Below are 26,802 nucleotides of genomic sequence, written 5' to 3'. Positions count from 1 at the left end.
ATGTTCAGAGTCTGTAACGTTATCTGAGGTCCTGAGAAAATACTTGTTCTTGGCTTGCCCTTGTGCCTCAGAGCCAGACTGCAGATGGGAGATGTGGCTCTGACAAGCACCTGGGTCATCCTCATGAACAGAACCTGCGCTGTCAGAAGGATCCACTCATATCACTGGAAAGTTCCCAGCTGTGGCTTGTGAACAGTGGGAAGGGGGGCTCTCTGTGATGTGTGATGGGGGAAGGGGAACAGCTATCCCCACTCCTTTCCCTGAACACTGTCCCTGGGCAAAACAGGTTTTCAGAGTCTAATGGATAAATGTTTGTCAGCCCCTGGGGTGAGGCCTGTTGGGAGGCAGCAGATGGACCCTGTGTCTACGGCTGAGCAGCACGTTCCTAGCTCATCTTTACTGCTCCCGTTTGGCCCTTCCACTCTGAGCGGCCTGTCTGTCCTCACCAGGAGACAGACGCCAGGAGCTGAGCAGCCTCTGCCAGCCAGGAGGGCAGAAGAGCTGCTCTGCCTGGAGGCCTCCAGCCCTGTGAAATCCAGCCACTCCCTGACATGGACTGTCCCAAGGGGGACCTTCCTCCAGTTGCACCCTGGTGGCAGGTGGGAGGAACTGGTTCAGCCTGCAGGGAGATCAGCCTGCAGGAGACAAGATGTAGCCAGGGTCATGTGGTAGTCATGCCATGTCAGGTTGACAAGTTCTCAAAACCAGTCTGTTGTTTAGCATGGTTTCAACTAGTATCATATAAAAAACAACATCAATAAGAAGGAATAGATGAGATGTGAGGACAATTTGACTGTGACACCTGTCCACCCCTTTGACAGTCAGGGTTGACTCCGTTGCAAAGGTTGCCTAGTTGGGAGTCTCCCGCTTCCCTCACTGCTCCGTGTGCCTCCCTTGCAAAGCTGAGCACTCAATGGGTCGAAGAGGATGACCTTCCCTGAATAGAAGAGGACCGATCTTTGGTCAAGGGGACACAAGTAGCTGTGCTCCCCTGATAGAATCTACAAACAAGCTCTCAAGAAATAAACATCTGAGCACTTCCTAGCAGACAGACCCCTGCTCCCTAGCAGACAGACCTAGGTCACTCAATCTAAGCCCCCCAAATCCCATGAATATCCTTATTACACATCATCATTATTTTATAGATGTGAAACTATGGCACGATGAAATGATAGGCACGCTGCTGCCTGGCTCTGCCTCCAGGGCTCATGTAAGCACAGTTTGAAGACTGGAGTACAGACCACTAATAAAATACCATATTTATACCTGAATCTGGAAACATCAGGACTCTGGGTCACACTGTTTAGCCAGGGATAGTTCTGCCTGGGTCTGAAGCTTTCTAGAAGCAACCATGTCTTCTCACCCCAACGTTGCTTCCCAGCCCACCGTGTGGTCACACTGAAGAACTGAGTCCATCTGGACTTGACTGACCTCTGTACCCAGGGTTTTCTGGTGGTTGTACCCTCTCCCAAGCTATCTCTTCCTGGTGGCTTCCAGGACCCTATTGACTCCACCCTGAGGCCACTGTTAATTTGTTTGGAGGGTCAGTTATTGATTCCAGATGACCAATCAGCTTCTTTCTGGGGTTCCCCAATTTGGAAAGGAAGTGAAGATGGCCTGCAGGGAGGGCAGAGAGATGTGTGGTCATATCCCTGTTGTTCCCACACTCGGTTGTTTACTTGTGGTGTCTGCCTGACTAAGGAACGCTCATCTCAGTTGCTCATTTCCCAGAAGAGGAGGAAAATCAATCAATCAATCAATCTGTCAGAGAAGAATGGAGCTACTTGCTAGACTATCTCCTATATGTTCATTTTTCATTGTTTGTTTGTTTTGTTTGTTTTTGGAAACAGGGTTTCTCCACATAACAGCCCTAGATGTGCTGGAATTAGCTCTGTAGACCAGGCTAGCTTTGAACTCATGGAGATCCGCCTGCCTCTGACTTTTAAGTGCTGGGATTAAACACATGTGCCACCACTCCCCTGGGCTCCTGTACATTCTTGGACCACCCACCAGCCAGGTTGCACTGCTTCTCTGACATGAACTTTAGCCAGAGGGATAACATGTTCTGTGGGGCTTTGCGGGGCTCATGGGAAGGGATCCTCATGTTCAAAGGGCATGTGAGTCAGGGCCTATGAGGAGTAGCACATTGAGTCCCACACTACCCTGTTTTACATATATATTTAACTGTGGGTTTTTCCCCCACTGGAGGGAGAAAGGAATGCTGAATTGCCCCCATATATTTACACTCTTTTGTACAACAAGAGAGTTTATACCTGGGCACATGGTTGCTTGGATGGCATCTCCCAGCATCCTTTGCAGGTAGGTGTGGTCATGTAGCCAAATTCTACCCTATGATGTAGGCAATCCATGCATCCTCTGTGGCTGTATTCACAAAAGGATGAGTGTGTCTTCCCATTCCACTCCCCTCTTAATGACTGGCACACTAGAAGTGATCAGTCACCTCGTTCCTCATGAATGTGGACAACAAGATCAAGAGACCTTTTCCCAACACTGCTGGGACCCTGTTAACACTGAAACTGGCCTTGAAGTAAAGAGAAGAAAATAAATGTCAGTATTTATCAATCCCTGTACTGTTTTGGTTTCTGTAAAAATAACTGTGTCTGTGTCTGACACAGCCACTTTGTCTTTTGATTTTAGACTTACGATGGTATCTGGAACTGTGACAGCCATATTGTGATCATGAAAGGGAAGCCAAGAAGCTAGGTGAAAAGCCAACTAAGAGTTCTCCTTCTCTGGGTTCCTTAATTTGCCAACTCTGGACCAGTTATTAGATTATCAGTTACTTTTAGATGCTGTGATAAAACACCATGACTAAAAGCAGCTTACGGAGGAATTTATTTTGGCTTATAGTTCTGGGGGAGGAGGTTCATGATGGTGGAGGAGGCACAGCAGCAGCAGGCTGAAGCAAGAAACTAGACGATGACATCTTCAATTGCAAAAATGAAGCAGAGAGTGGACTGGAGGCACTGGAAGAGGGGCATGGCTACAAATTCTCAAAGCCCGCTCTGAATGACACACTTTCAGCACCTTCACACCCCCTAAAGTTCCAGAACTTCCCAACCAGGATTACCAGCCAGGTACCAAGTGTTCAAAGACTTGCGCCTCTGGGGACATCCCACATTCAAACCATATTTGGCAAGACGATGTGTTTCTTCTTCATCAGAGTTTTTCTTTGGTTTTCTAGCCCTAGCAAAGCCACCAACTGAAGTTTGCTATCAGTCCTGTGGACGAGTTGCCCGAAGTCCCCAGCAGGAAGGGACAGTGGAAGGCTACGGTTCTATGGGGAGCTAGCTGTGTGGCTGGGGCCTGTGCGCCCTTGTGAGGTTCCCTCCATTCAAACTACAAGTCCAGGTTCAGCTCTGTCGAAGGGGGAGGTGGGTAGTATATCTCTGGGTCTCTGACCTCCCCAACTTGGGCTTCTGTTCCTGCCTATGCTTGCATTTCTGCATGTCCTGGAGTCCAGGGCTTTCCTCGGTCAGTTTAGGGTCTGGTGAGGAAGCAGAAGTCCATCAGCTGAGATCATGAGCACAGCTCAGTGAAAGGGCACTGTAGAGGCACAGGCAGGGGAAGCTGAGGCACAGATTATAGGACAAGAGTGGAAGCCACGACTCTCCCAGAGCTGCAGGTAGCAGGAGCAGTCAGCTAAACCAGAAAGGCCTGCCATCTCTGGGGTCCTGCAGGCAGCTCCCAGCCCCTAACCCTAATCTTAGTCAAGAGCATATGTGGTGCCGGGATGTGGTCCTTACAGTCAAACTCCTGGGGCAAGTGAGATGAAGGCAGGTACCACAGCCAGCTCTGGAAAGAGGACCCAGCGCAGAAGGCCACAAAGCAGCAGCTGGCAATGGGCTGCCCTCCAGGAAAAGTAGGCACCCCTGGGAGAAGGGAGCTTGGAACTGCTCCCTGCCAGACGGGCTCCAGAGGGGTTCACAAGAGGAGTCCATGTGAATCAATGGCAAAGGATGCAAATGCAGACAGATAAATAACTTAAAAGACAAGACTTGCTGGGAAGGGTTTCTGATCTCAGTCTGGCTGCTGGGCAGTGGGACACACAAGCTCCATTTTTAATCAGGGCCAGTTGGGTGAAGACAACTAAGTCCTTCAGTGGCTTTGAAAGGATATCCTGCCTCCTGCTCCCTAGCTGGGTTGTTGGGGGCCACTCTCCAGCCCCAGCATGAGAAAGGTCACTATGAGCCCCCACTAGGAGCCAGCGCAGATGAGACCTAGGGCTCAAATTCCAGCTGTCTTAGGCATATGGGGAGCAGTTTCAGAATGTCTGCAAACCTGTTACCTCACCTGTGAGATGGGGAAGTAGCAAGGCCGCCTGACATGTACTGTGGGCCCGCAGCTCTTAGCACAGGCTCTTTGCCGGAGAGTGAAGAGACCAAGCCGAGGTTCCAGGGCAGGAAACCAGACACGGATCTGTGCTCTGCTCTAACCCTCCAAAATCCATTTGCTCTGTGGGCAAAATGTATCTAGTATGCCCACCATCACAGCAAAGGTGACCCAGAGAAATGCCACTCAGGTGGCACTAGCTGCAGAGAGCACCAAGCAGGGGGCAGCTGTCTGGTTGCTATTAATTCTTTTTCTGCACAAGAAGATTGGAAGGAAATAACCAATAACCCAAGGCTACCACCACAGGGCAGCCTTGAGTTAGACCCCCACCATCCCGAGCTCTCATCTGTAGTGGAGTAAGGAATGGAATAGCAAGATGTCGCTTGAGTCACACAATATACTGGACAGTGGGCATCATGCCGCAAACCCTGGCTTCGCCTGTCCACACTTCAGAGTGGTCAATTCACCTCTCTGACCTTGGTGTCTTATTCTGCAAGGCTCTCCCCACACAGCTTCAGCAGAGGATGGGAAGCATTTTGCTCTTAATAAAGGGTGGTTGAAAGCATTGACTACTCCTCTAGAGGACCCAGGTTCAATTCCCAGCACCTACATGGCAGCTCACAACTGTCCCGATGGAAACAGTTCCAGGGACCTATCACACAGACATGCATGTGGTGCACATATTTGCAATGCAGGCAAAATACATACATACACATAAAATAAATAAATCTTTTAAAATGGTGATTATGTAAAACATATTCCTTAGGCAAGATCAAGGTCTCTGGTACTCTGTAGGAGGGGAACTGAGCAGTTCTGCTTGAATGAAAGGGAAGACACAGATGTGTGGTATTTCTCCCCAGTGAAAGAGAAGCTCTGGATGCAGGCAGAGGCAGAGTGAGATCAGAACTACCCACCTTCCGCTTCCTCAGGCAGCACGTCCTGATAGACACCACTCCCAAGGGGCCCTCTGAGTACTCGACACCTCTCCCTTTGGACACTTCTGGAGTAGAGGACTGGGCCATATCCTTCTCCCCTACCTTAGCCCACGCTATGAAGCTGCACACATGCACATTATTCTTCTGCTTTTGAAACATGGCCGCTCCCGTGAACAACACTCAGACCAGGACTGCTCCCACCGCCCTACGTCATATACTCACACACACATTCACAAACAGACTTCCACAACCGCAAAGCTAGAGCAAGTTCAGCCACCCCACCACGTCTTGGCTTCCAGCTGTCCCTCTGTGACAATGAAGAGGATGTATGGCATTTGTTTTGATGGATTTGGGAGAGGGGAGTTGCCTTTGTTTTTGGAACCTGTGCCATGTATGTAAGTCTTGCCACCAAAATTTTATCCAGTCTTCAAGGCAGGTATCCCTGCCTGGCCTGGAACTCACTCTGTAGACCAGGCTCAAACTCATAGGGATCCACCTGCCTCTGCCTTGCAAGTGCTGGGATTAAAGGCATGTGCCACCATGTCAGAGCTTCCCGGGGGCATCTTTAGACGGTGAGTCCACTGGATGGGTATAGCACAGAGCTGTAATGTGGAGACTCACTCCTAGCCACAGGGCCACTAAAACAGAGCAGGGACTTGCAGCGCCCTCCCCCACCATAGAGCTTACTGTCCCAGAGCACATTTCTCTCTGCAACACGGTCTTTCCCAGCTCCAAAGCTGAAGTTGGGGGCCATGAAACCCATCCTCCTCCAAGACACCAACATCACCTTCCCTGTCATCTCTTCCTCCTTCCCTGGGATGAGATCAGGCAGAAGGAGCAGGAAGGGGTGGACACAGGGAGGTGAGATCACATGACAAGAACAATGGAACTGGGATTGTTCATTCATTTTGGTTGAGGATGCAAAGGGGCTGCAGGTGGCCAGGACCTAGTGTACAGGCCCTGTAGAGCAAGGATCTGAAGACTCTCAGGCCTCTGGAAAGCCGGCATTCGGAGGCATCACTGCAATAGTAGCACCTAGCGCAGTGCCCACTGGGTTGTTACTTGGAGTTAGAGTGATGAAAGAGATTGATGAATGGGAGAGCCAAGGCTCTACCTACACTTGCTGACTACCCTCTCTCTTTCCAGTGTTTTTCTCTGCACTGTGGTCTCAAAGAACACTGGCAGATAGAACAGGACCACAGACCCTAAAAGCATGGATAGTCAAGGGGCGAACTGCGTCAGGCAAATTAGTCAAGCAATGGCCTCAGGACCCATCTGGCCTGGCACCAATTCAAAGTCCTCCACAGATTTGTGACAGGACACCCAGCCACTTCCGAGCCACTGTCATCAGCATGATGGAGAATCACAGTCAGAGCTATGCTGACAGCAAGTCTCCTCCACCAGGGCAAAGGCTTCTCCATCTTAGACTCCGGCAATGGGCAAGGCAATTGGCGGCCAGCGCTTAGAGCCTCTCTTCCTCAGACTCTTCCTCGAGGCCAGCTTTGTACTCTTGCCTGGCCAAATGCAGAAAGGCTTGTTAATAATGAATAGGATCCTGTCTGCCTTACTTAACACTGAAGCTCTGAGCAGATGCGCAACCCTTCAGAAACGATCAGGTCCAGCTGATGAGGCCCCTTGGGGCGCGTTCCTGCAGCCCGCCTCTTGTTCCTCCTAATGGAATCATAATGTTAATGTGATTTCAATTAGGGCTGCGTTACAGAACACAGGTGCTGGAGGGAGCCTGTGGCAGGAGGCTCCTTGGAGACTCATTTGCCTGCGAAAGGTGTGTGTGTTTCCAAAGGCTCCTTGGGTCCCAAGAAAGAGCCAGGCACTGGGCTGAATGGGGACTGTGGGGCACATTTGTGCCCCTTCATGGGCCCTCAACTTTTGTTTTCCACTCAGACCTGAACAGCAGCCCTCACTCCGCTTACACCTGATGTGTGTCTTGGGGACTCCCGAGGTCTACAATCCCCAGTATGAGAAATACTAGGCCAAGAACAGAACGAAAATCTTACTCTAGGCAACTGTGTTTTCAAAGTAGCAAAACAGAGTCACTGTTTTGTTAAATGGCCACAGCCTCTCTCTCTCTTTTTAAATTTTATTTTTATGCCTGTGTACCACGGTGTGCCTGGTGCCCACAGAGGTCAGAAGAGGGCCTCTTCTGACTGAAGTTACAGGTGGTTGTGAGCCATCGTGTGAGTACTGGGAATTGAACGTGGGTCCTCTGGAAGAACAGTCAGTGCCTTTAACTGCTAAGCCATTGACCAGCCCCTAACTTTTCTTTCTTAAAAAAAGAAAAGGCACACATAGAGATGTAGCTGCCAGATGTGATCTGAATGCTACACGAATACACTCATTGCTCAGATTTTATCAAAATGGATGCATGCAAACAGCTGGGGGCAATTTTCATAGAATGCAATAGCTCTCAGGAACATATTGCCAGACACCCCACCCACCCCTAGAAACCAAAGCCTAGAGCTGCAGGGCCAGCTGGGACTCTGGGGAACACTGGCCATCTGCAGATGAGGAAGCCGGAACCAGAGAGAGCAAGGGGCTTGCCAAGGACTGCCCCATAGAGATTAGAACCCAGGTCCTGCCTTCCAACCCTGCTCCCTTCTCCTAAGATCATTGTAGAGAAATTAGCAGGACGAAGCAAGCGTCACCTCAAATTCCACCATCCAGAAAGCTCCATGGCTAACCTTATAGACTATCCTTCCAATTTCCTATCTATAAACATATATAATGACGAATATCTTGGTAATCTAGTACCTTTTTTTATTGAAGCATAGCATGATAGGGACACAGTCCTGGCTATGGTATGTGTGAGACCTGTGACCCCCCCAGTAGCCCCACTGGCTGAAGGGTGTTTTCCTCAGAGCTTTGCCTCATCCAGATTCGCCCATGATGCCTTCATTCGAGCACCACAAACAATTTGACCTCTAGGTCCACATATTCATGCCATTATCTTTGCTGTAACTCCTGCCTCCCAAGCCCTTCTCTGCCTAGCAACTGATGCTCAGCCCCAGAGGCAGGCCTGCAGCCAAATCTGCCCTCACAGCTGTCCCAGCACCACACTGTGCCCTGCCCTTCCCTCTTGAAGGACTTCTGATAAGTTTTGTAGATGATCGTGGGGTGAATCTTGTAACCTTATAGAAACAGGTATCTGTTGCTGGTGGGAGTGCAAACCTGGAGACAACCTAGATGTCCCTCAACCAAAGAATGGATAAAGAAAATGTGGTACATTTACACAATGGAGTACTACTCAGCGGTAAAAAAAATGACATTTTGAAATTGATAAATAAAAAACCCCAAAACTATAGTGTTTGAGGTAACCCAGACCCAGAAAGGCAAATATTCACTCATAAGTGGCTTTTAGGCATAAAGCAAAGAGACATCATCCTATAGTTCACAACCCCAGACAAACTAGACAACAAAGAGAACCCTAAGAGAGACATACATGGATCTTAATAGGAAGGAGAAAAAGACAAGATCTCCTGAGTAAATTGGAAGCATAGGGGGTTGTCACAAGAACAGAGAAAAATGTATAGCACAATAAAAAACAATAAAGAAAGAAAATATAGAAATGCAAATGAACACCTATAATGTTTCCAAGGATGTGCTCAATGCATTATGTGTTTATTAGTTTTATGCTGCTGTCTGTGGTTCTACATGTGATGAATACTGTGCACTTTCACAGATCAGTGAACACCGAAGGTACACGTTCTTCCACTCCATAATGAGCCACGAAAGCCAGAGAAATTTTTTCAGCTGTGTACTGGCATTCCTAGGGAAGAGTTTTGTTGATGCCTTATCCCAGTGTCGCCCTCTTCTGTGATACAGGATGCTTTGGATAAACACAGCCCAATGAGACTATGCAAACAATCTTCACAATCTTTCCATAAACACTAGAGGCTAGAGCCTGTACTCACATTATTGCTATAATTGTTATTAAGTCTATGGGTTTTGAAGATGGGATTTATATAGTGAGGGAAGGTTGACTGAATGAATGCATGAATGAATGGGTGATGGATGGGTAGATGGATGGAGGACTGAGAATATGGAGGATGGTGATAAGAGTAAAGGATGATGGATAAATGCAGGATAAGCAGGTGACTGCATGAGTAGATGAGTGGGTACATAATGGATGGATGGCCGTTAAATGGATAAGGAGATGAGTGAGTGGGTGAATGTATGAATATGTGGGCACATGTGTGCATGTATGTATGATGGATGAATTACAGATGAGTGGGTAGGTAGATGGATGTGTGATTATATGGATAATGGATGGATAAATGAGTAGATGGGAAAGAAGATGAATGAGAGGATGGTGGATGGACATGTAAGTACTTAGAGATGGATGGATGGGTAGATGGATGGAAGGATGGATGGGTGGGAGGATGGAAGAGTTGATGAGTCCATGGGTGCATGAATAGGTGGTATGTAGATGGATGGGTGCACGTGTGGATGGTAGATGGATAGATGCATCTTTCCATGGCTCTAGGGTTGAACTGACAGGGTCAGTGAGGGAATGAAGAAAAGGTGGACACAGAGATGCTGGAATCAGGTGAGCTGGACTCACTCCAGAAACTCAGAATGTATAATTGAACAGGGAGATGGGGTTATTTCTTTCTCTTTTTTTGAGATGGGGTTATTTCATAGTACTAAGTCAAGGAGGAGGGGTTTACTATATATAGCAGAACAAGGAAGCAGGTATAGTTAATTTCACTAATCTCTGTAGATGGATGAATGGATGATCAGGTTAGTAGGGAGGCGTGTGTGTGTGTGTGTGTGTGTGTGTGTGTGTGTCTGTGTCTGTGTGGTTGGATAGTTTAATGGATATTAGATATACAGGGATTTGGGGAGATGGATGTGAGTTATTGTGTGGGTAAGTGGATGGATGCTTAGATAGATGGATAAGGTATAAACAGGTTGGAAGATAATGGCAGACCCATGAGTGAATGGGTAGACAGATGGATCAATGGCTTGCTGAGTGAAAGCCTCATCTTTCCATTTATAGTGTGAGAGAAGAGAGGCAAGAGGATGACAGGGAGACCAACATCTTGGATTGAGGAGTTGAAGGCTGCTTATTACAGCCTGTGAGCATAGACCACAACTTACCCGGTTATAGAACTTAGCCTGGTTGTGATGCCCCTATACTGCCTTGAAGTTGTGTTCCTGGTGTAGACAGACATGTGGTACCTTAGATGGGACAAATGCAGGGCTAGCACTTGCTCTAGTCAGAAAGGCTCCCCTGAGTTTATGACCATGGCCATCACTCACCATAAACTGACTTCTCAGAGAAGAAACCTGAGCCTCTTCCACTCACAAGGAACAGTGGTTGTCATGGTGCCCGTCTCAGAAAGATACCATTGCTGCCCCTCCGACCTCACCCTGTGAGCTCCTGACCCTCAGGCATGTGCTGGAGAGGTCTCAGAACATTCCCACCTAGCCTCTGCTGGGTCACAGGGGACGAGTAGGTTGAGCCACTAAGAGTGCTTAAAAGGACACACACCCTTAAAGCACCCGCTCTGGCAGGGACATGGGAATCCCCTGGTGAGGTGAGGACACAGTGGCAGCAGGTAGTCAGCCTACCGGAAGCTTCATAAGTCAGCTGCTGGTGAAATTGGGACCCGAACACGTTCAGGCCTTGGGTTTTTCTGGTGACCCTTATTGCTCAGGCCCTGTTCTCTGTTCTGTGACCTCTGGGTGGAGTTGCAAAGGCACTTTGGGAACCTGGAAAAAGTGATGTATCACTCCTGACACCCATGCATTAACCCATGGAGGCTATCCTATAGCACTACGGGACATTGAGAGTCACCCCCAATCACCGTCTCTGGTCTCAGTCCCTGTGTCTGATAGAAGGGGCTATGGCAAAGTCCCCCTCTGTCTTTGAGGCCCTGATTATCATTCCAGAGTTTCTGGCCTGTGAAGGGAACAAGACAGCAATGTGGTGTTTCAGTCCTGCAGTCACAAGATGTCTAACGGAGATTCATGTCAAAGCAGAGGATGCCCCATTCCTTTGGTGAGCCCAACATTGAACCATTCCTTCCTGCCATCTCCTGGATGGATAGACAGACACAGAGGCAGGGATGCTGCGGGAGGGAGACCGAGTGGAGGGAGATCACTAGAAATGCATTTTGAGTCCCAGAAGGACAGGAGAGGATTCTTGGGGTATGTAGCATATACCCGAGGTGGTGTGCTTTATTCTGAAGATATCTCAGCACCAGGATCAGCCTGGAGGGATGGGAGAAGTCAGTAAGCTCTTCAGGTTCCATAAAGCTCTGCTGGGCCTCTTGTGTGGAAGAGAGTATCTGCTTGGGTTCAGGCCACACAGATATCTGAGGCTGTGCAGAGACGGTCCCACACCCAAGAGAGGAGCCTGGCTGATGTCATCGCTCCCTTGCTGGCTCCAGAGCTTAGGGTAAGTGAAGCAGAAGAGGCAGGCAGCAAGTGCATCCAGAGGCTCAGCATCCTGAGTGAGCATCCTCATCATCCAGACAGTGATCTTTAGATCAGCTCTCCAGCTAGCTCGTGGTCCTGAAGCTGGGGCTCTAAGGGAAAGAAGGAAGAAATTTAGAATCAGCATGCTGGAGGGCACCTACCTCCATCCCTGTCTGATTTCCCATACTGTTTTCGTCATGGTCACCCCACAGCAATGGCTGGCTCTGTTCCAAGATGAGTAATCCTCTCCCTCCTCTCCCCCCCCACACATACATAAGGAGACTTTTTAAAAGCAGGCTGATGGAAGCTGAAGGAAGGAACAAGGTGGCCCATGGTTAAGATTCAAAAAGATGACAATTGGTCTGACCTCTTTGGTGACCCAACAGATGCCATGGGGGTCCCTAAGATGACAGGAAAAGTCTGTCACCAGCACTCTAGAAAGAAATAAAAGTAGAAAGTGAAGATGTTTTGAATTGAAAGACACATTGAAAATAGTACCTTGCAAGGCTGGAAAGAGAACTCGATAGGTAAGCATGCTTGCCACCAAGCCCGAGAGCCTGAGTTCGATCTCTGTAACCCACAAGGCAGAAAGAGAGCCAACTGCCTGAAACTGTCCTCTGACTGCCACTGCCACATGCATACCACGGCACACATGGACATGTACACACAAAGAAACACACACATACACACCCTAAGCAAATTAATGCAATAAAAATGAAAAAACTGTAATAAATACAAAGAGGGGCTGTAGACAGGCTGACCCGCAAGCACAGAGATCTTCGTGGTTGGTTCCGTGCTGGGATTGTAAATGCACCCCACTCCACCTGGCATCATCACTTGGGCTCTAGGGGTTGAACTCAGGTCCTCAGACTTCTGCATCAGGGCTTTACTGACTGAGCCATCTCTTTGCTTCTCCTGAAATAGGGACGTGAGTGTGGTTTAGTAAGACAGGAGTTCGACCGTCAATATTAAGCGACACATTCTAATGAATGTGAGTTTGAGGCTAAAGGAGGAATTAGTGAACACCATGTTGGAACTCAAGTCTCAGGAGTGGGGACTCTGGTGTCGTGGGCAACATGAGATCCTAAAGGATGGAAAGTGTGACCCAAGGAATTGAGCAAATGAGTGTCCTCCAAAGAGACAGGCAATGGGCAGTGTTCCAGCTCCGTTTCTCTTGTTTGGATCAAACACCTTGCCAACACGCAGTGCAGAGGAGAATTCCAGGTTACAGTCTGTCATTGAGGGGACGTCAAGGCAGGAATTTCAAATAGCTAGTACCATCATATCCACAGTCAAGAGCCAAGAGAAGTGAATGCATGCGTGTTCACTTGCTTATGGTTAGCTCAGTTTCTCCACTCATCCCCTTGACTAGGAAATGGCACCTCTCACAGTGAGCTGGGCGCTTCCACATCAATTAACTTAATTAAGACAATGCCCCATAGCTATGTCCACAGGCCAATTCAATATAGACAACGGCCCATCTACACTCTCAATCCCAGGTGATCTTAGTTGTTGTCAAATTGACAAAGCCAGCTGTCACAGGCAGACGTTCTCAAGAATCCACATTGTAGGGAAGAAGTGGGGCTTCGTCTTTCCACAAGCAAACATACTATTGGGCAATGCAATTCAGTTGGCAGTGGGATTTGTCAGAACAAATAGTAGAGGATGGGGGAGCTTGGGTAAACATACCAGTCGTAATCCCCAACTCCATCAAATACAGAAGTGAAACTGTGAGTTTGGTGTATATAACATGCCATCGATGTCATAAACATCAGCACTAAGTCATAGCAATATGGTGACTAAGGCCCGAAGACAGATGAGATACGGGGAGAGCAGTGTGAACCTGCTTATTTCCTTGTTCCTCACAGTGACAGCAAATCAGGAGGAGGTAAAGTTGGAGAAATGTCATGTTAAAAATAACGTAATTATTATAATCTCCTAATTCCCAGTTTAAGTATTACTTTTCTTAGGTTTAAAGGGCCTGGTAGGAGCTCGTGTTGCTTGTGGTGAAAGGATTCTTTCTTTTTGAGTATTTATGTGAAATAAAGCAATTTCTTCAATTTATTTTTTCTTAATCTTTTTATTATGAAACAATTTGGAGATGTCTTGGTGAGTTCAGTCACTTGCCACCAAGCCTAATGACATACGTTCGATCCCGGGGACCCACGTGGTGGAAATGGAAACCCGACTCCCTCGAGCTGGTCCTCCGCCCTCCAGATGCAGCTGCGGCACACACAGTACTATGATGCAATAGCTAAAAGACCAACACTGAAAATCCATCCTTCCCCTGGCATCCTTAGTCAATCTCCTGTCGAATTAAAGACTCTGGCTTTACGTGATACTCTTGATGAAATTACTGGCTTAATTCTTCAGATCGCCCCAGTTCTTGCCTAATCTGCTTTGGTGTGTGTCCAGTCAAGGATGCCATGGTGCCTTTGAGGTTATGTCTCCTGAACTTCTTCCCACCTAAGACAGCCTTACCATGTTTCCTTGTCTTTTGATGATCTTGGCCCTCTTGAAGACTTCTGGACAGATGTTCTATAGATTACCCTGTTGGAGATTAACCTAGGCTAAAGTGGATTGGGAGAAAAATACCACAAAGGCAGCAGGGCCCTTCTTGCTGTATCAGATCAGGATAGGTGCAATGTCTATGGGACCTGCTGCAGATGCCATTAGCCCTGCTCACTTGGTCAAGAGCATCTTCAATAAGGTCGCTGCCCTTCTCCTCAGCACAAACCACATCACTTCTTTAGCTGCCTGTCTGTTGGGTCAGTCCTGCATAGCTGTGGGTTCCACACTCGTTGACTTAACAAAACATGCACTAAAGATATTCAGAAAGAAAAAAATTGTCTGTATAAATATCTTTCTCTCTTTTAAAAAATGTAGGCCTTGTTTCCCTATCAGAAGAGAAGCAGAATCAGGCTGTTCTGCCTATTGAGACCTAGGCTTGGAAGACATCACACTGGACTGGGGGTGGGAAGGGAAGGCACAGGAGACAACTCCCAGGTGTGTGTACTTGGTCCTTCATTGGTCCTGGTTCTAAGAAGAGCTTACTCAGAGATGGTGGCACCAGGAGCAAAGCCATCAGAACAACCAGCCCAAAGGAGGCAATAAACCCCGACAGACCACAGAGCCTGTGAGATAAACAGGGATCAGTCATGGGCTCTCTCTCTCTCTCTCTCTCTCTCTCTCTCTCTCTCTTTCTCTCAGAAGTTCACTATGGGAACGGGAGCTCTGAGGGCCACCTGCACAGACAGTGAAAGCAGAGGATCGAGTCCTTTATCATGTCTCCTACATGTGAGCGCTGAGTTTTGGCAATCTGAGCCATCTCCAGACCTGGCCACAAAGAGTAGAGGGATTGCACGACCTGCAGGAACCATGGAAGCACACCTCCGGCTTCCCGGGTGAGTTACCGGGATAGGGACTGCAGACAAGACAAAGACAGAGAGCTAAGAGTTAGTGAAGGTCCCCAGTACACAGTCCAAATGTTAGAGCATCATGGCTAGACAGCGGCCGACAGTGATGGATGACCCGGCAAGGGAGCGGTGGGGTTGGGTGATGATCCAGCCTTGGCCTCCCTCTGTGCAGAGACAAGGTAGATTGAGCTTCATTTAGAAGCCATGGGTCAACCAGGGCCAGAGGGAAGGAAGGCAGAGGGAACCTGAAGGGACACAGAGCAGGGTATAGACCTGGGTGGAACACACCTTCACCACCCCGCCCCCAACATGCACACAACTTTTTCTTTCTAATTCTTTCTTTCTTTCTTGGTCTCTGTGTGTGTGTGCTGGGGGGCATGTGTGTACGTAGTGATGCATATGTGCTCACGTGAAGTTCAGAAGCTGGCACCAGGTGCCTTCCTCTGCTGTCCTCCATCTTTCTGAGACAAGATCTATCACTGAAACTGGAACTCACCAGTTCAGTAACACTCTCTGTCCAGCAGCTTTAGGGACCCTTCCGTCTCGGCCTCCCCAGTGCCGGGATTACAGGCATTACTATCATGCCTGGTTTTTATCTGGGTGCTAGGAATCCATACTCAGCTTTTCAGGCTTGCAGTCTCTTTACCCATCAAGACATCTCCCCAGCACCTCTCTTTTTGATACAGGGCTGGAGAGACGGACCAATGGTTAAAAGCACTGACTGCTTTTCCAGAGGAAAAATCTGATTTCCAGCACTACATGGCCGCCTGCAGCTCTCAGCTCCAGGGACTCTGATGCCCTCTTCTGGCCTGTACAGGCGTGAAAGTGGCGCACAGACATGCATTCAGGCAAAACACCCATACACATGCAATTGGAAATAAATATATACATTTAATTTTTTAATTACATACATTTATTGTATTGTGTGATATGCCACTGCACTTGTGTGGAGGTCAGAGGGAAGGAGGCTAGTCAGATTCCTGTTTTTATCATGTGGTCCCGGGGATTGAACTCAGGCCGTTAAACTTGGCAGCAGGTGCCTTGACCTGCTGAGCCATCTCACTGGCTGCTTCGTAAACACAGTAGTCTAACCACGATTTGTGAAACCTTTGCATTGTCTTAGGCACTAGAAGCTTCCTAGGGATAATCCCTGCAGGGAGGTGTGGCCGGCCGGGATGCCGGTTACAGCGCAAATATCAGGCATTCTTTCTATGGAACGTGAGCTGAGCATTCGAGGATCGTGGAACCTTAGGGTTTTGGTGTCTACGGCGGATCGTTGGACAGTTCTCCCAAGGGACAAAAGCGCATTAAAACGACATGACTTCATCGCGCGTTCATCTAGCATTCCAGTGCTCTCTGCAGCTCCGTGCTTGCTCGCCGCTAGTTTCTTGCTGAGCGAAGCCTGGCTCTCGTTACCCACCATATGGGGACTTATTTGTTCAAGCTAGCAGACAAATAAAGTCATTTTAAGATTCCTAACCTGGGCCGGCTAAGAAACAAATGAATAGGCTCAGTGTTTGTGCCTAGCTCGTTTCTTCTTCAGCTTATGTGGTATCCAAGCAACACCGTCCGCTGGTTTTCAAAGTTACTTCAGCTCCCTTTCTTTCTCCAAACTCGGTTTTAATGCAAGGGCTGGTGAGATGGCACAGTGGGTATAAAGGTGCTGGCCGCCAAGCTTGGCAACCTGAGCTTGAACTCAGAGACCCACAGGGTAGGAGAAAACTGAGTCCCACAAACTGACTTCTGACATCCACTCATGTATAGCGTGGCACGAATGAGCCTGCTTACACTTGGAGACACAATGTGTAAAAAATTAAAAATCAATGAAGTTCAATGTAATTTTTGTCACTTACCACAGGATATTATTAGTCCACATTACTATAATGCAATGCTGTATATTTCCTATGTCTGTACATCTTTGTAAAGCCATGTTTACAAATGTGTCAATCAAACATTAACAGTAATTCCCCTAGAAGATGGATGTTGGTCCATAGTTTATCATTCGTTTTTATAACAAAGGCATTTTTGTACAGAAAACAATGTGGTGATTTTTTTCTACAAAAAGGAAGGAAGCGGCCAGCAAGTGGGAGGCTGCAAGGGATGGAAGTTCCTGTTGAGCCTGAGTGGCATGGGAGTCGTCTTTGGAAACTGATGGGACCAGCACTTTCAGAAAAGTGAGGACGGATGGGTGCCAGGCTGGACAGCATGAGGAATGAACGGGGAGTGAAGGGAAGGACTCGGCTGGGGTGGGTGCCTCCCTGAGCAGTGACTCCTAGGGCCTTGTACATGCTAGGCAGGCTCTCCACTGTAACCCTGCCGGCAGGGTCAGCTATTCAGGGTTCTCTGAAGGTGTGCTAACCTGTAAGACATGAGCTGAAAAGAGGAAGGAAACCAAGCAAGATTCTATTGTCAAGGTCTCCGTTTATTGGGGTGAAAGTTACAGCTTATATACCCTTGAATGGGGTGGAGGTAGGTAGGCAGGAACTCTGCCGGGGTAACTGAAGGTCATTAGCCAGTACCTGGAGTAAGCCGAAGCATGTGATCCATTAACATTGGAGTAAGGGGCGGTTCAGTTAACAGATGTGATCCATTAGATAGCTCTCAAGATAGTTGGCCTGAGGGGTGGGATCTCCGTAAACATCCTTAGGGCAATGACCTCTGCTATCCCTGTAAGGATGGTCCCTGACAAATCCATCCTTAGGAAAATGGTCCCTGACACTCTACCACAGAGCTTCACCCTCAGCCCTCTTTTCACTTATGTGGGTGTGTGGGAAGGGGTGGGTGCACAGATATGTTTCAGTAGAGCGCAGAAATCATCACTTGGTGTCTTCATCCAGAGAAAGGACTCTGAACCCTTAACTTGCTGATGCCCCAGGATCTTTCTGTCTCTGCTCCTAGTCTCTGTTTCTGTGTTGGGATTACAGATGGACCATGCCACCGTGCCCTGCTTTCTATATGGGTTCTGGGGACTCGAACTCAGGTTTTCATGTTTGCAGGGCAAACACTTTACTAAAGGCATTTCCCTAGCTTTCTTTTCCATTTTTTTTTTAAATTTTGAGACAAGGTCTCACCCAAACAGGCCTTGAACTTGCATTCCTCCCACTTCAGCCTCCTGATGAGCTAAAATCACACACGGCCTGGCTGCATCTTATTCCATCCCGTCTCATCTCATCCCTCATACCCAGAAGCCTGGGAATCACTCAGAGCCTGTTCGAAAAGTTGCATTTGACTGATTTCCTACCAGGCCCCCAGATAATGCTGGGGCTGCGAGTCCTCAAGACAGCACTGAACAGACCTGAGCTGACTGGGTTGGTGGTTGGCTGTGTAGGAAGCAGGCGAGGACAGAGGCTAAAATGGTCATGGAGTTAAGGAGAGTTGCTGGGTTTCGATTGTTTTTTTTTAATCATTGTTTCTCTTTTCTTAATTATATACTATAATTATATAATATATTATATAATATATATACATATATATTTATATGTATAAATTCAAAAAGTGGGAGGAGTGAGGGAGAGAGGCAGAGAAAGTCAGAGAGAGAGAGAACAAAAAGAAATAGATAAATTTATGCTTGGGTGAGGAATTTTAAGAGATGTTTCTCACTAAAGTTACTGAGGGATCCTCCTGCCTCAGCAAACACCACCATGTCGGACTCCTACAAGTCCTACTGTCTGATGATCCCTGAAAGTTGTTTACTTCTGCCTCCTGATATGGATAAAAAGGAAGCAGAGAACCCACACACTTAGGATTGGAATCTCAAAGGTAAGTGCAAAAGAGGAGTGAGACTCAGGAAAGGGGGGGTGACACGGGGAGGGAGGACCAATGAAGAAAGGAGACCTACCCACCCTTGCCCTCACAGAGGGCCAGCAGCCAGATGGTGGCTGAGAGGTGACACCAGTCTCAGGCAGGGCTCCTTTAGGGCATGAGCGGGCCTTCCCCCTGTAAAGAAAGAGCTGACTGTCTCAAGTTTCAGTCTTCCCTGGCCTTTCACCCCACCCCGCAGGCCAAGAGCCTTGTGGCTCGATTCTCTTGTCTTTTCCCTATCTGCCTTCTTGTCCCCTTATCTCCACTATGTTTTGGCCATCTGGCTTTGTCCCCAACACCCGGTCTGGCTATTCAGAGACTAAATGAACCAACCTGTGGATACTGGGAAGGTAAGAGGAAGAGACCAAGGGACCAATAGATAGGTGGATGGATGGGTGGATGGGTGGGTGGATGGGTGGATGGATGGGTGGATGGATAGATGGACGGATGGATGGGTCTCAGAGTATAAAGTGAAATTCAACATCCAGCCTGGTCATTTTTGCCTAGCCCACCAAAAGGGAAACTATCAGTCCAGAGAGATCAGAAGAGCTGCCCAGGGCCAAGCAGCAGATCAGCCCTAGGGACTGCATTTCAGGAAGATGAAGGGAGTAAGAAACAGCTGGGAGGAAGCCCCCCACCCACTCCCTGCCCTGGGAAGGGGAGGGGAGAGCTGGGCTGTCAGCACCCCCTCCTCCTCCTGCTCCCAGACTGTGGGAAGCAAGCTGGGCCCAGAGGCAGGGGAATGCCCTGAACATTTGGCAGCCTGTAAATTTAATCCTCCCTGGATGGGGGCTAGGCCTGCACCTAGCTTTCCATTTCCCTTTCCTGACCAACAGCTCCAGGGGTGTGGGGAAACAGCTGGACCTGCCCAGCTGTGTTTTCCTCCGGTCTCTCTGCCCTGCCCCCACCCCAGCAAGGAAAAGGAAAAGGACAATTAAGAGGAAATCCAGGGAAGGCTGGTTTTTACAAGCCAGGGCAGGGGCTGCCCTGGGAACTGGAGGCGCCTGAGAGGAGGTCCTAAAGTGGATGCTCATTTTAATGAGAGGTGAAGGGAGAGGAGTGAAGCCTGGGAGCAGGTGGTGGGTACGGGAGGGGGGAGGGGGGGAAGAGGCTATGAGGACATAGGGTCTGTGCTCACCTGCCACAGGGTGCCAGTGAGAAAGTGCGCAAGACCAGGATGTAGAAGGCACAGGATTGGTGCCAAGGCAGCCTTCTGAAAATGTGGTGCCTGGGGCACATGGCTATATAAGTCGCCGGCCCCTCTGCCAGAGAACCAGGGCCCGTATCCCACTACACACATACACAATGGCTGCCATCTACTTGCCTGACCAGATTTGTTTGCTCATGAATGTATCCACTGACTCATTCATTCATTCATTCATTCATCCACTCACCCACATTGTCTTCCTAACTCTTAACTAACTGTTCTGGTAGAAGCTTCACCCCACTCCCTGACATCCATATACCCAAAGAGTCTGGAATGTCTGGGTGGAAGTTCCACCCAAAGCCCCTTCCCTTATCTCTCTCCAAACCCTGCTTCATCTCAGAAAGGCCACCAAATGATGACCCCTCTCCCAGAGCTGCTCAAGACCACTGCTGCAGTGTATTTAAATTGCTCCCCAGAAAACAGACGTGTGGCTTTCTGGTTTTCCTTTCCAGTCTCTGTCTGGGGGTCTAAGAAATCATCTGGAAGTGTTTTTATCCATTTAACCTGGGCTTTTCCTAATTCAGCTTGATTTGATCTGATTTGGATTGTTGCGATGGAGGAGAGGCTTTTCAGGGTGCAGAAACTTTTTACTAACCCTTTACCCTTTAATCATGACAACATGGTCCCCGGTTCTAGATACCCACCCAGCTGAGCAAGCAATGATCAAGCAACATGGCCCCTTACCAGGAACAATGCATGGCTCAGTGAAGTGGACACATGGAACTCCTCTGTCTTTTCATGAGTCTGGTTCAGGGATTATTGTTGCCCTTGGTAGAACTGGGGACCTTCAGCCAGAGCCAGACATACTCTCTCCATCCCTCATCCAGCCCACAGCCCTTCAGAAGCCCTATGAGAATGGACTGCTGCAATCTCTCTCTCGTTCCTACCTTCACTCAGCAAACTCTCACAGCTTCTGGGTCTGGACACCATGCGAGCCACTGCTCCAGGTCCCAGGGATCTGTAGTGACAAAGGATGAGAGACCTTCTTCTCTGGAATGAGCACAGAAAGACGAGTAAAAGACCAGGGGCACGAGGTGGCTTGCTGGGAAGCCCTCTGCCTAGCATGCATGAGGTGGTGGGTTGGGTCCCCAACACCATATAAAGGGCATGCAATCTCAGCACCCAGGGAGTGGAGGCAGGAGGATCAATCAAACCTTGAATACATGAGAACCTGTCTTAAATATCAATCAACAGAGTTGTAAAATTCACAGTGTCCTAGATTCCCAGCGACCGTGGAAAAGAGGGAGGCTGGGGGAAGCTGAGGGGACAGTCACAGCAACCTTACTTGTGCACCACCTTATCAAGTAGTGCATCTGATGCCAGCATCCCACAGGCTGGCCCATACTTCAGTTTGCCGTTGGCCTGAAGCTGGTTCTATGGTCCATCCTGCTTGGTAAATGACAACAGAAGGGCTGCCTGGAAAGAGTGCCACAGTTGCCAACAATGGTAAGCTGTTTGTGGTACAGCCAAAGTTCAGTCTGCACTTACCATGGAAAGAGGACTCACCCTGCCACCAAGAACTTCCAGGTCTCTTGCTGTGGTTCGGGAGAGAAGACACTGCATGGTGGCCAGAAGGTGCCACTCTGGGCTCCATCCTGCCCAGGTGGATAAGAGAGGATGCTGATGGTCACCTCTTTGCCTCTTCCTTCCTGAACTGTGGGTTATCCAAGACAATCCGCATGGCCCTAAGGATGGGGTTTAGTGTCCCAGTCAACATGAGGTATCTTGGGGGACTGGATATGACGGCTTCTTCTGTGAAGGCAGAACGGTGAAGGGGAGGCTGTCCTCTGACTTCCACACACACCTGCGCATACATTGCAGGACTCTACACACACACACACACACACATTAGTTAAAGAAAGTTTTAAATCTAGGTTCTTAGACACTGTCTTTCCCTCCATGAACAGAAAGAGCCTGCTTTGTAAGTCTGAGGTGCCTCACTTGATCTAGACAGAGTCTCAATGGTGACAAGGCCTGCTGTACATTCTTGTGAATGCTCCCCCAACCTGTGTCAAGCAGAGCCCCTGGTGCATAGAGGCCTCGGAGATATCTCGCCCAACCACTGGGACACAAACAGGCATATGAACACACTCACATGTGTGTACACACAGAGAGATATACACACAGAAATCCTCAGTCAAACACATCTCCCCCTCGTTCTCTGGGGCACTTAATGAATCCCTTAGCCAGTGATTAAGACATATTTGCTAAATAATAAATGAACGTAAACTCTCATATCCAGGAACCCAGAGAACAGGGCTGGACCTTGCCTGTCTGTAGCAACCCTGCTGCCCAGGCAGTCTGCAGTCAGCTCTGAGGGGGAGGGCAGCTGAGGCCAGCTGGATCATGGGAAACTGCTGAGCTGGCCCATCTCCTGTGGGATGTGGGTGTTTCTCTGCAAGTTGCTGGTCTTACAGAAGGGAGGCTAGGTGGGAGGAGGACACCAAGAGAAGCTCCTGTGGTGATGATCTGTCACGGCCTGGAAGCCCCTGACCTGCATACTGCCACCTCCAAGGGCTTCCTACATCCGTCTTTGGGGCCTTCAGGGACTCAATAGGGAGAATGGGGTTCTCAGCCAGTCTTCCACATTTGTGAACATCCTCAGCCTTTAGTCTTGTCTTCTGTGGCCTGAACCCACCCAGCCCAGCTGTGATTGCACTTGAACTTGAGTCTCTCCAGATGTAGAGCACCCACAGAGACCCACTGGCCGCCCATGGTGTCTTGTCTGGAGCTGCCCTCGGGTGTCCTGTGTGGCTAGGGCAAGGGTCTGTGCTGGCCTTGAGAGAACTCTGCCTGAATCCACACCCATGGTACAGATATCTCCGTGGACAGTGAGAACTCAGGAAGGACAGAGTACTCATCGGGCTTCCATCATTGATGTGGTGGGGGAAGGAATTCATTCTGGACATCTGCCTAAGACAGGGACTCCGTCCTCTCTCTGAAGGGCCTTTTAGAATTGGCTTGTATAGAACTTCGTAATCTTGCATTTTATGTACCGGTCAAAATTTGCAAAAAGAGAGCTGGGAGCAATCTCAGCGGGCAGTGTGCTTGCCACACAAACATAAGGACCTGAGTACAGATCCCAGCATCCACATAAAAAGCCAGGCACTGCAGTGTACATCTGTGCTCCCTGGGGCTTGCTGGCCAGCAGGGACAACCAAAGAGTGAGCTCCAGACTCAGGGAGAGACTTAGTCTCAAATAGGTAAGGTGGGGGGTCAACATGATGGTCAGCAGGTAAAGAAACTTGTCTCCGACTTGACAAGCTGACTTCAATTCCTGGAACCCAAGTGATAGAGAGAATCAATTGCCCAAAGTTGACCCCTGACCTTTACATTATGGTACAGTGTGACCACCACTATAATCAATAAATAAATATTTAAAAAAATAAGATGGAGAACAATTAATGAAGATGTCTGGACTTGAACTCTGACCTCAATGTGCATGTGTACATGTGTGAACACTCACACATATTAAAATTTACTAACATGCAGACACACACACACACACACACACACACATGCACGTGCATGCATACACACACAGGGGCAGAATCATTTCCCAGTTGATGCTTTTTAGCAAAATCACTGTGCACTGGCTGTCTTGAATAACAGCCTTGCAAGAGGAAGGTGGTCTTGGCTCCCACTTGGGTTTCTGTGGTGTCTAAGCCATGCTTTGTGACATACTGAAAAGAACCTCACTGTCCATTAGCTCCCCGGGCAGCATAGTATTGGAACAATTTGGAAACTAGGGAAGGCCTAAGGAGAAGAAGGCATCAGAAGCTGCAGAGTTTAAAAGTGGTAGATGGGACTGCAGGTCAGATCTCTGCACCCCAAATCCAGCACTTTTTCCCCCGTGCTTTTTGAAGTAGTTAGGGAGAAGAAGACCCTAGAAGTGATAGGAGCCTATTCCCACTAGTCACCTCAGGACTCTGGGTTCCCCAGCTGAAGCCTGGACGGTAGCTGTGTCTGAGGCATCCTCATAATGTTCAGCCTAGCCCAGAGCCGTGTAAGCAGAGCAATCTCGACCTCATTTCTCCTCAGCTCAACAACCCCCAGTCCCTGCAGGACCCAACCCAGAGCCGGGCTCCAGGCTGTCACTTCAATACTGCCTCCTGCCTGCCTGCCAGCTCCCTCTGGGAATGCTCTGTGCCCTCAGCTGCCAGCATCTCTGGCATGATGATTCTCTCATGCCAGGAGGGAGAGGGCCACATGTTCCCCATATGCCACTGGGATGGAAAGTTTGGACCAAATAGATGAACTGGTCTCTGCTTCTCCTCCCTGGATGGAAATTCCCCAGTTCTTCTCTTTGTCCTATCCGAGGTACCTTCCACTCTGACCAAGTAGAAGACACAATGTGGGGTCAGGTCATGGCTCATGCCATGCCTGCCAACACAGTTCCAACTCATAACCCTGCCCAGGAACCAAGCTAGCCACGCGGGCAGCTCCTGCAGTGAAGACTAGCAGGCCAGGGAAAGAGAGCTCCTCTGTGGGGTGGGCATAAGCAGCCTTTATCTCTCCTGACTATCCCCATTTGTCCCCCCTTTCACTGAACTGAAAAGAGAGCTGAACTGAAAGGAGAGCTCAAAGGAGGCAGAACATGGGGTGTGGGGAGATAGCAAGAAGGTTTCCAGAAGGACCTGCAAGGGCAAGAGCAGAGATAGTGAGAACTGCAGGTACCAGGGGGGACCATCACCAAGGGTTGGGGAGTGATGTAGAGGAAGGTTTTGAGGCAAATGACAGGGAGCCTAGTTTAGCTTAGGAGTCAGGGAAGATAGTCTGTCAGTAGGCAGAACAGAACACTGCAGGCAAAAGCTATAGCTATCATCCAGCACTTCAGAGATTTCTCCCTCCATCCTCCCATCCAGCGTCTCCTCTCTGCCTCTCTTTCCCCAGGTCCTCCATTGGCTGTATTAGATTGCACCCACCCACACCAGGTTCCTTTGTTGTGGACTCTGTCCCCAGAGCAGTTAGCACTGAGAGGCGGTTAGGCTGGGGAGCTCTGAGAGCTGTAGTGGATGGGCTGATGTCATCCAGGGAGTGAGCACACTGCAAAGGGTGGTCAGCATCTATTGCTCTTCCCTGCTTTGTGAAACCTTGTGAAACTTCTTCCCTGTTAGGACACGGCAGGAAGGCCCTGCCTGGATACCTTTTTCATACTGAGGAAAATACATATCTGCTCATTACAAATGTCCAGCAGAAAACAGATTTCATTCTTCACCCTTTCTCTGCCTTTCAATCTCTCTCTCTCTCTCTCTCTCTCTCTCTCTCTCTCTCTCCTCCTCCTCCTCCTCCTCCTCCTCCTCCTCCTTCCAACCATTGCTTTCTGGAGTCTCTGTCAATTACCATTTCCACTTATCCAGTCAGCAAGCTTTCCTTCCACCATCCCATATTCCACCCATTCAATCACCCATCCACCCACCCATCCACACTTCACATCTTCCTCTCTCTGCATCTCTCTATCCCTCTGCTGTCCCATCCAATTTTTACCATCCCATCTCTTCATTCATCTCCCTCCTTCTACCCAGCCCTTCCTCCATTCCTTCCTCTTTCCTTGTTTTCTGTGTTTTCGTCCATATCTCCCTCCGTCCCTAAAAAACTATGTCTCCATCACCTCCATTTCTTATGCCCCCTCGCCTGTCATACCTGACAGAAGCAGCTTAACAGAGGAAAGTTCTACTGGGACTCATGGTTTCAGGTGGCTTCAGTCCAACAAGGCAGGTAAGGTGTGGCAGACCAGCTCCGACTGTGCTTCAGGAGTGCGTGGTTGGGCTCCTCCCGTGGTGACTGGGCTAGGAAGCAGAGAGCCAGACCAGAACCAGAGGCAGGATCAACCTTCTGTCTAGCATCTTGTGTCTCACCCATCTACTTCCTCAGTCTGTCCAGGCCTGGCAGCATCACTGTATCGTCGGGCCATCAGGCTTCATGCTGTGATGTCTCTGATTGGACCTCACGATGCTGCGCCTACTGCTGAGCCCAGAGCCACAAGGGCTGCAGTTGTGTGTGGGGGGGAGCTGCTGTGCTGGAGAGCAGCTGGATAGTAGAGGAACCCTGGATGTAGGGTGGGGCCTGTTCTAGGGGAGCAGCTGGATAGTAGGGGAACCCTGGATGTAGGGTGGGGCCTGTGCTGAGGAGCAGCTGGATAGTAGAGGAACCCTGGAGGGGCCCAGATGCTGTGAGCTTGTACAAGGAGCATGCCGTCTCTCCCTGCCCCTGTACCCTTCCCTGTAAGAAGTTCTGGCTTGTTCTATTTGGTCACTGAAGGACTAGAACAGAGGCCCCTGCGTGGTGGGGAGTGTGAGTGTGCCTCTGCCCTCCCTCACCCCCACTGGGCAGATTTTGTCAGTTACTTTTCTAGTCTCTCTGACAACACACCTGAGGGAAGCAACCTTACAAGGGGACTTATTTGGGCCCACAGTTTCTGAAGGCTTTGTACATCGCTGTGGGGAACAAATGTCAGGATGGCTCTCCATCTTTGCTATGGAAGCCCTCAGGGCTTTTCACATTGTGAACAGACCAGGAAGCAGTGAGTTACACCGAGACCCTCTGAGTTGCACCCTAGTGGACTAGAGCCAAACAAGGCATCACATCCCAAAGGTTCCATAGGTTCCCAGAGTAGCACCCAGTCGGGTCAAGTGTTTGCACATGTGAC

This window comes from Arvicola amphibius, chromosome 5, assembly GCF_903992535.2.
Source record: "Arvicola amphibius chromosome 5, mArvAmp1.2, whole genome shotgun sequence".
Classification (NCBI taxonomy): domain Eukaryota; kingdom Metazoa; phylum Chordata; class Mammalia; order Rodentia; family Cricetidae; genus Arvicola; species Arvicola amphibius.
Note: the sequence above shows the minus strand (reverse complement) of the source record.